Source organism: Pteropus medius, unplaced genomic scaffold, assembly GCF_902729225.1.
Source record: "Pteropus medius unplaced genomic scaffold, Ma_sr-lr_union100, whole genome shotgun sequence".
NCBI classification, from domain to species: domain Eukaryota; kingdom Metazoa; phylum Chordata; class Mammalia; order Chiroptera; family Pteropodidae; genus Pteropus; species Pteropus medius.
The window spans coordinates 26,521,633-26,537,815 of record NW_024349802.1 but is presented as its reverse complement, the minus strand read 5'-3'; the positions used below and the strand labels follow the sequence as shown (position 1 = coordinate 26,537,815).

Below are 16,183 nucleotides of genomic sequence, written 5' to 3'. Positions count from 1 at the left end.
ATGTAATATATGATATGTATGTGTGTGTTTTTGCATTGATAGAGTTTGCTAGGTTGCTTTTCAAAAATTCACAAGACCACAGCAGTGTGTGAGACTCTCCCTTCCCCTATCTCTCCATATGCTACAGTTGTTTGTATTATTGCTCTTTTAAAATATTTGCCAATTTGATGAGAGGGATAATATTTCATTGCAGTAGCTGAATGGTAGTCCCCCACCAAAATTTGGAAAAAGAGTCTTTGAAGATACAACTAAGGATCTCTAGCTGAGATCATCCTGGACTATCTGGTGGGTACTAAAGCCAATGACAAGTATCTTTATGAGAGAAACACAGGAAGAAGAGGATGAGACCAAAGGAAGAGGCAGAGATTGGAGCTGTGCTGTTACAAACCAAAGAGCACCTGGAACTACTAGACACTGGAAAATGCAAGGAAGGATTCTCCCCTGAAGCCTTCAGAAGGAGCATGGCTCTGACCTTGATTTCAGACTTCTTGTCTCTATAAGTATCAGAATAAATTTTGTTGTTTTAAGCCACCAAATTTGTGGTAATTTGTTATGGCAGCTCTAGGAAATGAATATATGTCCTCATTGTTACTATAAACTTGTGTTGTTCTGAAAACTACTGAGGTCGAGCATATTTTCATGTATTTTTATTGCCATTTGGTTTGGCTTTGCTGTGAATTGATTATTCAGACATTTTCCCCATTTTTCAAAAATTTTTCTATTAATTCTTATGAACCCTGTAAAACCGCAGACATGAACACTTTGCCACATGTTGTAAGACATTTATTTTCTGTCTTTTGCGTTCACTTATGGCATGTTTGGCCATACAGCTAAAAAGAACTACATGGTACAGCATGCTCATCCTTTTCTTTATCCTTTATGAATTAGTTCCTTATTGATTATAAACATTTCCTTGACATCTGGGTTATAAAAATATTCTCCTAAATCTTCTCTAACATATTTGTGGGGCACAAAGATGTTCCTCAAAAATATCCATCAATACCCTTCTCCTTGCAATCTGTGAAGATGCTACCTTCCATGGCAAAAGAGTCATTACAGGTGTGATTAAGAATACAGGATTTGAGATGGGGATTATCCATATGGGCCCAATCTAGACACACGAATCGTTAAGATGAAGAAACTTTCCCAGTTTTGGTCAAAGGGAGATGTGACTATAGAAGACTGGCCACAGCTGAAACACTGCTGGTTTTGAAGATGGAGGAAGGAGACCACAGCCAAGGAATGTGGGCAGCATCTGGGAATGGACAGGAAATGGATTCTCCTTCAGAGCCTCCAGAAAGTTATATAGCTCTGCTGACATGTTAGTCTTGTGAGACCTGTGTCAGACTTCTTACCTACAGAAGGTAATACATTTTTGTTGTTTAAGCCACTAGGTTAGTAATAATTTGAAATGGCAGCTACAGAAAACTGATACATATTTATTGCTTGATTTAAAAATGTGCACCTTTATCCACCTATAATTTACTTTTGTATATATTAGTAAGTAACATTAGAGCTTTAGTTCTAGATGGCCTCTTCAATTTGTTGTACTGATCAATTTGTTTACTTCTTTTGCTAAATCTGTTATTTTGACACAGTTGCTTCAGTATGTTCATATATCTCATATGCAAGTTAGCCTCAGCTGTTTGTTTTTAAAATATCTTTCTCGAACTTTGACAGATATTATTATATGTTATTCGAATTGTTAGTAATTGTTAAATTTATTCTTAGGTATTTTACAATTTGTCTTGTTATGGTGGCAATTCATCTCCATTTGTAACTGATAACTCATAAATAAAGCACACCATGTATAGCCCTGTCTCAAGGCCTTTGAATTCATTATTCCCTATAATAACATGTGCTTATCCCAGTTATCTACATGGTGGGCTTCCTCAGGGACCTCACGTCTCTGCTCGGATGCTTATTTTTATGTGAGGCCTTCTCTGACCACTCTATAGAAAACAGCACATCAGTGCCTGCTGCCCACTCTGCCTGCTAAGCATTTACCATACTCCTTTTCTGCTTTATTTTTTTCTCCACAGTACTTGTCATCATCTGACTTATTTACTCATTTGTGGTTTATTTTTCATTTTGTCAGGCCCACAGGAATAGGATTTTGTCTCTCTCAGTCACAACTATACCTCCAGAGACTCGATGAGTGCTTGGCATTCATTCACTCAGTGTTCAAAAAACATTTGTTGAGCAAATGACTATAAAGAAGATGTATTGATTTTTCTACATTTAGATTTTAATTTAATCACATTGTCAAATATCCTTACTAATTACAGCAGTGTTTTATTGAAGTACCTTGACTTTTGTACGTATACAATAATGTCATCAACAAAAAAGGATAACTGTTATTTTTTTGGTTGTATAAATTATGCTAATTATTTCTTGTGCCGCTAAATTCACTAGCACTTCTGAAACAGTGATGAATAATATTAGTGGAAGCAGGAATCCCTATCTATAGAAGATTGAAAAGATGGTCTTATTTTCCCTGTATGCGTGCTCTTTGCCATGAAACTTTGCAGTGACTTTACGCTCTGAGTCTAAGCTGAGTCATGTGAGTACTTTGGCCAATGGGATGTCAGCAAATATGATGCCAGCAGAGGCCTGCACAATGCTTCTGACTTTGAGCTTGCTTCTGCTCTTGCTCTTCCATCACTACCATGGAAGCATGTCTGGGCTATCTTACTGGAAGATGAGAACATGTTGTGTAGGGTAAAATTTTCCCAATTGTTCAAGCAGAGGCCATTGTAGATCAGTCTGCAGCAAGCACAGCCCAACTCCCGATCTCCATCGACTGTGAAAGCCTTGCATGTTTATTATCATTAGCTCCTGAAGTTTGGTAGTTGTTCTGCAGCATTGATGTGATGATAGATCATGGATATACTATCTTACACCTGGTTTTAATATAAAGAGTCCTAGATTTTTATTTGTTAATTTTTGGTTGATAATATTTATCGTCACATTTAAGTAAAACAGAAACATCAGATGACTAAGGTTTTTCTAATTAAAAATGACTAAATTTACGAATGCCTTTTGCACTTGTTACAACCTTTTTTTCTTTCATTTAATCTACTAATGAGACAATTTTGATAGATTTTCTGATTTTTAACCATGTTTCTATTCTAGGAACAAGTTCTTGGTCAGAGAATATTATTCTTCTGGGGTACTTTTGAATTTTATTTGGTAAAGTTTTATTTAGACGTTTGTGCCTATGTGTATAAGTGAAATTGGTCCATTTTTGTCTGTATTTTATCAGGTTTGGAATAAAGTTTATATTGGTTTTAGGAAATGATTTGGGAACTTTCAGAACTGATCGAGGAATCCAAATACAGAAAGGACATAAAGTTTCGAAAAACATAAGCCAAACAACCTGATTTGTGCACAGAACTTGCATCATAATGGAACATTAATAAAATCTAAATTGCAAGGCTAAAAAGAAAACTTTAACTTATTTTAATAAGTAGATACTTTAATAGAGCATAATCTTAGATTATAAGCAAAAAAACGGATATTAAATAATAAAGCAATAGCTAATCAATCTTAACTACTTGAAAAATATAAAAAAAAATCCTTCGAAATAACTCTAGGATTAATGAGAAAAACAAAATTTAAATAAAAAACTATGTATAACCTATGAAAAGGAGAATATTTATTTCCTATCAAAACTTATGGAACACAGTTAAAGCTATATTCAGTGGAAAATATATAGCTTATAGTTATAATAATTTTGTTACTAAAAGACTTCTAATACCTAAAGTACTCATGCTAAGAAACTCCATGAAAAACAAAAAAATAAACCTAAATAAAGTATGAAGAAGAAATTAATATGGATAAATACTGAAATAAATGAAGTGGAAAACAAAAATGGTAGAAAAACGAATAATTCAAAAGTTGGTTCTTTTATAAAATATATAACCATATTTTGAGTATGATCAAGAAAAGAAGAGAGGAAAATATTATGATTAAGAAAAGAAACACACAAAAAGATAAAAGTAATTGTAAGAAAGTTCTACATTAAATCTTATTGCAATCCTGGCCCCACTCCAGAATCAGAAACTCAGTGGTGTGACAGTCCAGGAATCCGAGGCCCTCATGTGATCCACATGCATGCTAAAGTTTTGAGAACCACTGCTTCAGATGTAGCTAGTATACATTCATATACAAAGGGCTATAAGTCGCTTCATCTTCACAAATATATCTCTTAAATTTATCTGCTTTCCTTTCTTTTTTCCCAGAATCACATATTATACTGAACTTGCTCATACAATGTACAGAACTTGCATCATAATGGAACACATATTATACTGAACTTGCTCATACAATTTTTCCCTCACTATATATATATATATATATATATATATATATATATATATATATATATTTGTTTGTTTGTTTTGTTTTTGAATAACAAATCTCTTCTGTGTGTAGACACATCCAAGCATTTACTTCTGTCATCATTTCTATGGAGTGCAAGGGGAGTGGACGTAAGAATTAGCAGATGTACTATATATGGTATTGTTGAGTGGGAAGGTGCAAGTAGCATCCACATCTTGGTGTTGGGGTTTCTGCTGGCAACAGAAGTTGCATGTGTGAGGTGCAGTCAAGGGTGATGGACAGGTATCAATATTAGTATTGATAAACTTTATTCCAAACCTGTTTACATATCAGTAGAAATAACAGGTAGTAACTGATGCCAAACTAAGTTAGACATGACCATTTACATGTTGCTTTCCAAGTACCAAATGAGAAGAAGTACATTTTTCTTGTAAGGGCAAACTGTTTATAATGGGTTGGAAGCATTTTAATATGCTTGGATCATGAAATAAAGAGATATGTGAAATGCACATCACAAAAGCCAGGCGTTTCACATCAGTTATACCATTTTTCCTGAATCTACTGTGAAAAGTTTTTATTATAAGCTCCATTTTTTTTTTCATTAGGAAAGAAAGGATCAAAAAATTCAGAATCCCAATTCTATGTAAGATTCAAAATCAGGCTTGCTTTGCTCCATTCCTACTTTGGTTCCTTCTATGAATCCTTTCAAACTTTTTTCTAAGACCAAGTTGGCTCCTAAGTAATCTGAGTCTATCTCTTTCTCTGATGGACTAATTCCTTCGAAAAGTGTCTTTTCCAACAGATAACATACTTCCTCCCTTGTTCACTTAGATGTGCTCAAAGTTAAAGCTCTTCAATGATGTTTTTATTGTGTTTGCCCAGAGACTAACAAATCATTACACATGCTATATAAAAGAAATCATTTTAATATTAATAGCTCAGTCATTTGGGAATTAAGGATTTGGGGTTTGCTTTGGCATTCAGAAAGAATATTAGTTTACCTGTAATTCTGGTTTGGGAGAGGCTCATAGCTGTAATAGATAACAGCTCTCTGAATCTAAATTTCCTGGCACATGACAGGTCTACACTGGAAAGCTCCGATTTCCCTGTCTCTGACCACCCACGGGGAGGAGGCATGAATCTGTCAACAGTGTGGTCTCCTCTATAAAGCTTACACAGAAGGCTTTGGTTCCTCACACTGAGACGCAGTGCACAGGCCAAGATGATTGAATTGTCATAAATATAGACTCCCTGAGAGTAGAAATTATAAACGAGCTGAGTGACAGAGAAAAATTCCCCCAAACAGAAAGTATAAGTTTTCTTAGTATTTGCCTGCTCATAGCCAACTAATTTGACCTCTAAGATGAAGGCGGCTGTATCATTAAAATTTCAAGGTAATCAGGATAGCTGGGCTCATTTTTTCTAAGGTATAGCAAATGGTTTCATAACTGGGTAAAGAAAGAAAGTGTTAGGCTACTCTGCTACCAGTCCATTGCTCAAAGTCCTTGAATAGGCACATTACTCTAACTTTGTAGATTGTAATATATATTCTTGTAACTTATAACTGTGTAGAGCTTTGGGGGCTGATGAAATTTCTAAAGAGATCTAAAATCTGCATGCAAATAGTTTTCTCTTTACCTTCCCACAATTAATTGACAAAATTTAGTGACCAATTAGGAAGATATATATATTTCAAAAAAAGGTCACATTTTTAAAACAAACCATGATTATACACCATTCTTTTTCCTCATAATAAAGAATGAGAATTTCCTATGAGAGTTCTTGATTGCTTTTATAAATACAACCAACAACAAATAGTAAAATATTAACGTTGCCTTATTACTTGGCAGTAATTTGTGATAAAGTAGATGAGTGTATATTCATTGATGTTGGCAAGCAAATTTTGATATCCTACACAGCGCCATACATATGCTGAATACTATCTGAAACCATGAATTATCTTTACATTCACTGAAGAGAAATAAGATGATGATGTTTGAGCTAAAGTTTGTTTAGAACATAAAAGGAATATATAGTCATTGTAGGATTAAAAATACAGAAAAGTATAAGAAAAAATAACTAGTAATGTAACTATTCAGATCTCAATGCTTATTTCCTTTCTAGTTTTTCTATGCATTTGTTTTGTATGTAGTTGAATTTATATCATAAATTCCAATTTTTATCATTTGCGCCTAACATTATAACTTAACTGTTTTGCTATGCTATAATCTCTTCATAAATAGCACTTTTAATGACTACTATGTAGCTATAACAACATCTATTTAACATTCTCCACTGAAAGATATTTGGTTGATTTTTAAATACAAATAATGCCACAAACAGCAACATTTCTGTGCCAAAATCTATTTCTGAATTCTGGATTATGTCTTTAAAAATTTTTTCAGAAGTATTCCAGAAGATTGTCAAATTACTGCTTCAAAAAATATGAACATTTCTTTGGGTGGCGAACACACAATACAATATATGGATTGAAACCTGTATCATTTTATTAACCAATGTCACCCTGATAAATTTAATTTAAAAAAGTGAACAATTGGTGGGCTCTTCATACAACTGCAAATTGCTGTATCCAAATCATTCGCTTAAAGGATCCTTCAAAAATTTCCCTATGACTTTGCTCTATCTACACTCAAAATTTTTACTGGATTCCAGTTGCCTTGAGATAAGTATAAAATATTGTCTCCAGTGTTTTCAGATAAGTTGCTGATGGCCTGAGATTCCACAGTCCATTGTAGTCAAGTTAGGACAGTCAGTATATGTTAAAAAACACTGAGATAACTTTTTGCCTTTGTGAATTCTGCCCATCTGACAAAAAAAAAAAAAAAAAAAAAGAAAGTTGAGTTTTTAAGTTGCGGGCTATAAGTTTCCAGGAAGGCAGGGAAAGGGATGCTTGGTAAAGGAGCATAGGTAGCTGAATTGAGTGAGGTAGCAAGGAGAGAGAGAGCATTAATTAATAACAGGAAACAAAAATAATAGTAAATTTGTTACAAATATAGACATAAGTACTATCAAAGTGCTGGTCTTAGAATTTTGGGTTCTATGAAAGAAGTAGGAAGCTTTATGGTGCAGGATTGGGGTTTTATAGAGGTTATAAGTCTCTTTGCAAAGCTGTGTTCGAAGCCCTAGAATGTAAAATCACCAAGGGATAAAGAACATCCCTATCTTTTGAAATAGAGAACAGAGCAGATAAGCTAATTAGGCAGAAATTATTCTGGAGTGAATAAAATCTTTGTTATAAAGCCAAATAGAGAAAAATAAACTTGAGGAATGTGGAATAGGCATTCCTAAGGAAAGGAAAATGGCAAACTTTTATTAATAAGCAAATTATAAACCCTGGTCTTTTATGTATATGTATACTTAGAACTCTACACATATCTTAAAATTCTTGTTCATCTTTGAATTCACCATATTATAATTCTTCATCCATGGTAAAAACTCAATAAATATTTGCTGAATTTTAATTAAATACAAGGTTTCTTTCTATGAGTTATTTGAATTGGGAATTGTCCATGTCTTTGAAGTGAAATCTATCTGTGTTTATGGAATAGGTCATGCCTCTCTTTCGTTTTTGTGCCTCTATCAACCAAAGCTCTAAAATTATCCTTCCTAAGTAGGAAAGAAATGAACTGTCCATTTTCTTTGCCATTTAGTTGCCATACCCAAGGTATTCAGGCCCCACACAGAAGACTCGCACTTGCTGTTCCCTTTGTCTGAAAGGCATGTCTCCTCCTTCCTGCTGGCTTCCTCTCCTCAGCCACACACAGCTGGAATTACTATTCACCGGAGAGGCCATCTCTGACCATGCAACTAATGATAGTTCTGCCTTCCTGCACTTGACACTTTTTGTTATTCTCGTTCTTAGCCCCTTGGCTTTTTCAAAGCATGCATTCCAATTTGAAATCATTTCATCTTTTTTTCTGTATTTTAAAATTTCAGTATTTTTCAAACCTTTAAAACTCATAATGAGAAATGTTTTACATTGCTTCATGCCCTCACACATACATACAGCTGAAACAACAGTTTGATAAAATAATATACTTAAGTATGGTAGAATGAAGTCCAGTGTCTTCATTCTATTCTAGTTTGTTCATTAAAGAAATAATCACAAAAATGATTTGTAACCCACTAAATTGATCTCATAACCTACTAACAGGGTACCAACCCAAAATTTGAAATATTAGGCTATTTGTTTATTGTCTGTTTCCTCCTGCCTCCAAAAAATTGTAGACTCCATGAGGTCAGAGAATATATAGTTGTCTTATTCACTGGTATAAAGTAGACACTCAATATTTTTTGAACAAATCAATACATGAGAAAAAGGCATACATTAATGAACAAAGTCTCATTAAATTTATCTTCCTTATTTTGGCATACATGTGCTCTTAAGTAAAAATAATTATTTAAGTGGATCATCATTTTCTTTTCTGATAAAATGATTTTCGAAATCCAATCTAATATTCAGGGACCCAGTAGGTATTTCATGTCAGATCTCGACATCACCGAATTGTTTAGCAACACACAGAATTTTGAAAATACACTTGAAAAATAGAACTTTTATCTGAAATTCTCTATTTGTAGGATGCATCACAAAACTGCTGTTTAAATAAACCGGGAAACTCCATTCCCTTATTTAGTGTCGTTTTGGGTGGCAAAGAGGTGATGAACAAACAAGAAAAAAAGGAAGCTAAGAAAGAAAACAAAGGTTTCTCTTTCACAGAGATCTGTCTTTACTTTGCAAACGCCATTGAGTGCTGGGGCAGACAAGCAGGCTGGCTACCCTAAATGGAAGCTCTATATCACAGTTCTATTCTACTTGGAGAAAAAGTTTTTCCATGTGCTTATTTAAAATCTCTCTTTGTCAATCTGATCCCCAGTCACAAGATTGCTTTTTGATTTTAGCGAACTAAGGAAAAAAGTTCTGTTCAGGGTAAAACATTTTTCACGTGATTTAAAAATTGCCTATCTATAAGAATTTACATGATAGGAAATTATTTATTAATCATCTTTGCCTTTCGGAAACAAAATGATGTACTTTCACTCCGTTTCCTCAAAGAGAAAAGGCATTTCTGTATTTAAAATCTTTTTTACATAAATAACAGCATCTTGGGAAACTTTAGTGACATTCATTTGCTCTAGAGTAGTGCTTCTCAACTTTAGCGTGTACATCCAAATGACCCGGTGAGCCCCTTAAACACAGATTGCTGGGTCCTGCCCCAAGAGTTCTTTCTCATTAGGTGTGGGCCACAAAATCTGCATTGCTAACGAGTTTTCAGGCAATGCTGATGCTCCTGGTCCGAGCACCACATTTTGAGAACCAATGCTCTGAAGCAATAATTCTCAATGGGGAACAATTTTGTCCCCATAGTGGACATGCGGCTATGTCTGGAGACATGTTTGACTGTCACAATTGAGTGTGGGAGTTTCTACTGGCATCTAGTGGGTAGAGGCTAGGGATGCTGCTAAACATCCAATAATGCACAAGACTGATGCCTGCAATAAAGAATTATCTAGCCCCAAATATGAGTATTGCTGAGCTTGAGAAACCTTGCTCTAAAAGAAGTCTCTCATGGAAGCACATCATTTAATAAGAGTTTAAATTACAGGTAAAACAAGAGCTACTCATTGCAGAAGCCTTCAGCTAAAGAGGGATGATGTCACAGAAATTAAATTAATTGGCTGGTGTCTCAAGCACATATCTACTGTCATCTTTTTCTGTGTCAGTCTGTTTCTCCCACATTCACATGTCCATTAAGCTTATAAAACACTACACAGGCCAGACATTTACTCATTCAAAATGTAAATGAATGGCTTAAGAGGGATGTGAAGCTGGCTGGGATGAAGAAACACTTTTATTCCCCAAGGGGCTGCAATCACCTTATTCAAAGCAGATAAGATTCTGGACACACCTCGACTGTGGAAAATGGAAATACCAGGTACCACAAAACAATAGAGCTGGAAAGGAACTTGCAATTACCTAGTAGACTCAACACATCTTTGTAATATTGTTTATTAATGACAGAAGAACTTGGTTGGCACCTTGGCAAGGGCTTAAGCAAAGCCAAGGAGTTAATGATTGTCTTAGGTACCCTCTGGTTTCTCCTCTCCATTTTTTGTAGACTCTTCCAACTATCTATTTTCAGAATTTCCAGAACCCACACCACAAAGAAAACCTGCTCTCAGATTAAAAAAAGAGAGGTATTTCACTATCAGGTATGACTTCTCTCCATCTTCTCCCAACCTTCCTTTCATAGCTGGGTCCCTATCTTAGCAAATGGTACCCTAGAAGAAGTTGCCCATGTTGGAAATGTATACATCGCTGTTTTTGCTCTGTTTTCATTTAGCTCTGTTTTATCCAGTTCTTCAAGTCTTATGGATTATTTTTTTCTAAATCTCTTCTGGACTTCACTCAATAATTTCTACATCTATGTTAGTTTATACTAACATCCTTTCTCTTCTGGATTATAATATAGCCTTTTTATTGGCCTGCCAACCTCTGGACTTACCCCATCTTCATACTCCATCCAGAGTGAACTCTAAAACACATACCATATCATGTCATCCCACTGCTTAAAACCTTTCATTTGCTACTTATAGGTCCAAAGACCTTATGATGACTTATAAGGCTCCATATATACAGGCCATTGCTTATTTCTGACACTGTGCCCCTCTTCCCTGGACTCTCCCAACCTTCTGGTTATATTGCAATCATCCTGGTTTCCGTGAAAGTGTCACGCTCTACCTTAATAATATCCCTTTGCATATGCTGTTTCCCCTGCCAAAAATACTTGAATACTTGTTTCTGCCTTCTGCCCCACATCTCACTATTATTTCAGGTCTCAGATAAAATGGCAGTTCCCCTGGAAAGTTCTCCTTGACCTCCCAAGTCAGAGTTAGGTGCCCCACTCTTGGGTTTTCACGGCACCTTGTAAAACTCTTCATTGTGATTATCTTCTGTTGTAATTGTCTGCATCCCCCAGTAGTCTGAAAATACTAAGAAGATAGGGCTTCCCTGGCTTTTGTAAAAAAAAAAAGTCATCATACCTCCTGTACCTAGCAGAGTACTTGGCACATAGTAAATATTGGCTGTACTTCTTGGTATGAATTTAATAAAATATTATCCTGGAAGAGAATTTAATGAAGGTAGGTGGTGGGGGGAGATAAATTTTGAGATACAAAAGGAGACTTCCCTGGGCAGAGCAGGGGGTTGGTCTTTGAAATCAAACTATGCTCCTGACATATTCTACTTATATGCCCATGTTTGTGTGGCGGAATTGTAAGACCAAGCGCTCCTGATAATTCTGAGAGCTGATCTCCTGATACAGCCTTCAGTAATTTTCACACTTTTTTTTTTTTTTTATTGTACATCTAACTAGACGAAAGCATCATAGGAAGGCAGTGTGGCTGGACCACACTGGTGAGCTAAGGGGAGGGGAATGGAGGTGAGATCAATGAGGCCAGGCCGTGTCCTACAGGGCCAAATAGGCCACAGTGAAGAGTGAAGACTTTATTTTTAGCCCTATGGGAAACATTTAAAGAGTTTAAATCTTGGTAGTGACTTATCACTCTGGCTGCTTTGGGAAAAATGTATTCAAAAGTGGGCTGAAAGTAGAAAGAGAGAAGCCAGTTAATAGGCTGTTGAAACATTTCAGAGGGATGTTGGAGGCTTGACCTAGGATGACGGCAGTGGAGATGGTGGGAAGGTGCAGACTCGAGATACATTTTGGAGGTAGAAGATATAGGAGTTCCTGAGAGTTTGGATTTGGGATAAAGGAAAGAGGAAGCAGTATAACTTCTAGGTTTTTAGATGGAACAACTAGTTGAATGGTGCTGTCAATTACTGAGCTGGGAAGACAGAAACTCCTCCTGCTATTCAAGGCCCAGCTCAGTTCTCACCTCCTCCATGAAGTCTGCCATCAACTTCAACACGACTTTCCAGCTTTCCTCTGAACAACGTGGGAAATCATGGCCCCGCCACTCATCCTTTGAGGAGTGTCATAAACTCCCCAACCTGGCTTATGTTCCTTGAAGGTGAGAGACCCCCGCTCCTGCCCTCTTCACATCCAGCAATGCTTGAGACAGAGCTTCAGATGCAGTAGGTGCTCCACACACATTTGCTGCTCGGTGAAGTAAATACGGTTCACATCACAGCAAATGCTCTGGAATTGCTCCCTGGAGCTGTCAGCTGCTAAGAATATCCTGCCACCCACAGGACTGAATGTTCATACCCCAATTGGCCATTTAAAAAAGCCTATTACCAAAAACCTTTGAAAACTATGTTCCTTTCTAGAATCTTAAAGACAGGCACTTAACTTCTATTATATACTCTATGATTATTTAGTATTATCCTTTTTCACTTGATATATAGTTACTGTTCTTTCCCATTATTAAGTATTACCTTAAAATGCAACCTCATTTCCTCTTCTATTAAATAGAAATTCAGGATCAGTTTCTTCTCATTGAAAACACTTTGAACTATTTCAAGTACCTTTCATTTTCTACAATGTTCCTTCACACTTTGGTTGAAATGCTTAAAAAGTAACTTCAAGATACCATAATATTACCTTTCAATTCATTTAAAAAAGTTTTTAAAAATATATAAATCTGATGCATATTTGGAGTTAGACATTTATTTTAACTTCCCACACAAAGTTGGAATGCTGTCTATGATATTCTTAACAGCAAAAAAGGAACATAATTATGAAGAATTTATGCAGAGGCAGGAATGAGGCTTTTCCTTGTTCTTTCTTTCAACTTGTGATCTTTACGAACCATGTAGAAAAGTTAACTTTGATCTTCCACTCTAGTACCGGGATAGGCATTTTAGACACCCTTTGTCCCTGAATTATCCCAACGATGTTGTGATCGATTTCACCTCCATTCCACAGCAGAATGAACAAATATTTAGCAGGATTCAAAAATCAGTCTGAGGATTTACAGCTAGAAGCAGCACCACCTGCATTCAGATTCAGGTCTCGATGGGTCTAATGTCCACGCGACCACTCATTCAGTCCCTAGTGATGGGGAAATGAATCCCCTTATGAAAAACCCAGTTCCACTGTAGTGCTTAACCAAACTATTTGAGAATTATTTCTTCAATCAAGCCAAACCCTGAAATTTCCATTCACTGTCAGTCTTATCATCCAAAACAGGAGTTCTTTACATGGACTTCATAAAGTTCCATTTAATCCCTGAAATGTGCCAATTTTCTGTTTATATAAATGCATTTTCTGGGAATAAGCCTATTTTTTGTTTTTGGTCAGATTGTCAAAGGAGCCTATAATCCACCCTCCACAAAGGACAAACTTCTTTTCTTTCCCCAAAGAAATACAGAACAAGTAGTTCCCTTACTCTATGCTTCAGTCCTCCTACTTGAAAATAACTGTAATAACTTCTGCAGTTTTTCCTTCTCCAGATTAAACACTCTCAGTTTTTTCCACCTTTCTTGTGTAACATGGATCATCTCCATGGACCACATTCTGGTTGTTTCCTCAAGTATGACACTTGAGGGAACTCAATGTCCCTCAGAGATGGCACTAGGAACTGATTACAATTTTCTATTCATATATCCATTCAATATTTTACTTAAAAAGAGAAAGATTTATTTTCCTTTTCCTAATCTCCTTAAAACTTTTTAAAGTTTAAAGGGATACAGTATAATCTATATTCCTTTATTATTCTCCTTTCCTCCCCTGCCCCAATCCTGATCCCAAACACCTGAAATCCAGAAGTTATATTTTCTTTGCCTCGTCTTCTAACTCCAATTCAAGATACGTGAGAAACACTGGAAAAGTATGTGTCATCTCATCCTCAGTAATAATATACTGGAATTTTGAGAAAAGTTGCCAATTGGAAGCCCATGCCCCAAATATGGACAGATCTTGACCCCCACGTTAACTGTAACACAATCCTTTTGAGCATTCACACAGAGAGAAAGCATCACAGGGGTGGTTTGACACTTACCCTGCTGTCCTACCGGCTTTCAGGATCTGCTGACATCTCACACCCTCGGTATGAGCTTCTCCTACTCTACTTCCAAGTCAGGTAGAACGAAGACTTTCCAAGTAAATAAACTGCTTGGAAGCCAAAGCCACGTCCTGCACTTACGTGGCCGAACTATCCAAATTATATGCTCTTGAAATGCATCTCAGATGCCTGTGTTGACTGACACTGGACTGACGTCATGACTGTATGGATTTTGCCACATAACGCACTCCCCAGACAAACAGCTACCACTCCAGGCTGCTCCCTGGGGCTGCGATTCCATGGCATGCCTCCCGGCCTGCTACCGGAAGCCAGTCTTGCAGCAGAAAGATGAGCAGAGTTGTGGTAACCTAAATCCCTAGTGAAATGAGACTCCTGTAGCACCAGGAGGCTGCCAGGACAGCTAACACCTGACATGCTACCTTATCCATGTCTAAAGGCCCTGTGATGATTAGAACTTTCACTCCTCTTCCAACTCCAATTGACTTCTACCCAGCCTGATCATCATAATTGCAGAGAGAAATACTAATTATGCTGCTTATAACCTACAAACAGGACAGAAATAATATGCCTTGAAATAAAAAAAAAAAGCCTTATGGTTTCCATCTATTTGAAGTTTCCTTGGGTTTGAAGCCATCAAGTTTTAGGCTTGTGAGGCTGTATTTCAAATGGCTTAAAAAAAAAAAATAAATAAAAAGAAAGGCATTATTCTGAAAATGCTCCATATAACAGCACTCGTTTGCTGCCAGGGTGCCTAGCAATGAATTTAATTTGCTTTATTCCACTTTTCAGATAGCATGTTTCTGCTGGTGTGTAAGGTCTGGGAGCTGTCTGCATGCCAAGGCAATGTCCCCTAAATGAAGTCTTACATAAGCCTGACAAATTATCTCCAAATAGAAATAATCTCAATGGGCTATTACAGAGCCATAAAATAACTGCTGGTGAACCACCAAAACAAAAGTTGGCCGAGCAAATACTTCAAAAAGCCTCAGTCATATGCGGATTTTGCCAGTAACATTTTACCATGAGATTTTTTTTTAAGGTACTGGCATATTTTCTTTCCCTTCCTCCTTTCATCCCTTTCCACCTTCATTTCCTCCCTTGTTTCCTCCCTCCCTCCCCATTGTCCTCCCTTCCTTTCAGCAGACATCATTCTCTCTCTCTCCATCGCTTCCTTTCTCTTGCTCTCACTTATCTATCTGTCCCCTCTCCCCTGCCTGTCCCCTTCCCCCTGCTATAGTTCAGACTCTATATTTTATTGTCAACCCACCTGATAGTCCTAGATGTTAAATACCTTGCACTGTTAACTTTTATCCTCTCTTAGATTATAGCAATCATAATGGTTTGCCACCAACAATCCTCAATGGCTTCCCTCCAGGTATAAGATAAAGCCTTGCAGTTCAGCCTGTACACAAGACCCTCCAATCCAGTCCCAGCTCCCACACACTCATCAGGCCTATCTCCCACATTCACATTCTCCACAGCACACCTTAACCCTACAGCCCACTACCCCATCCCCCCACCCCCCCGCCCCCAGGCACACTTGACACCTCCCAGACAAGCTCTGCCTCCTCACAACTATGAGAGCTGCTTCTCCCGTTCACTCCTTTTCTCAAAAAGCTGAGCCTGTCTGTAAGAGCTAAGGCCTTTTCTTACTTCCTCAGGCAAAATCAGTTACTTTCCCCCTCTGGTTAACATTGCATTAAAAACATATTTTTCTGTCTCCTCAAATAGGTTAAGAGTTCCTGGGGCAAAGGTATTGCTGACTCACCCACCAGGCAGTTGCTCAATAAATGTTTGCTGAATGAACTTTGTTTCTCTGAGTTTCTGCTGGATA

The 16,183-nt window shown here is 36.9% G+C and overlaps 1 protein-coding gene across 12 annotated transcripts in view; it reads right to left on the bottom strand.

Moving 5' to 3' along the window:
* The window catches only part of THRB (thyroid hormone receptor beta), a 305,448-nt gene that overhangs the window by 129,272 nt on the left and 159,993 nt on the right, over positions 1-16,183 (bottom strand). The gene's annotated exons all lie outside the window — the stretch shown is intronic.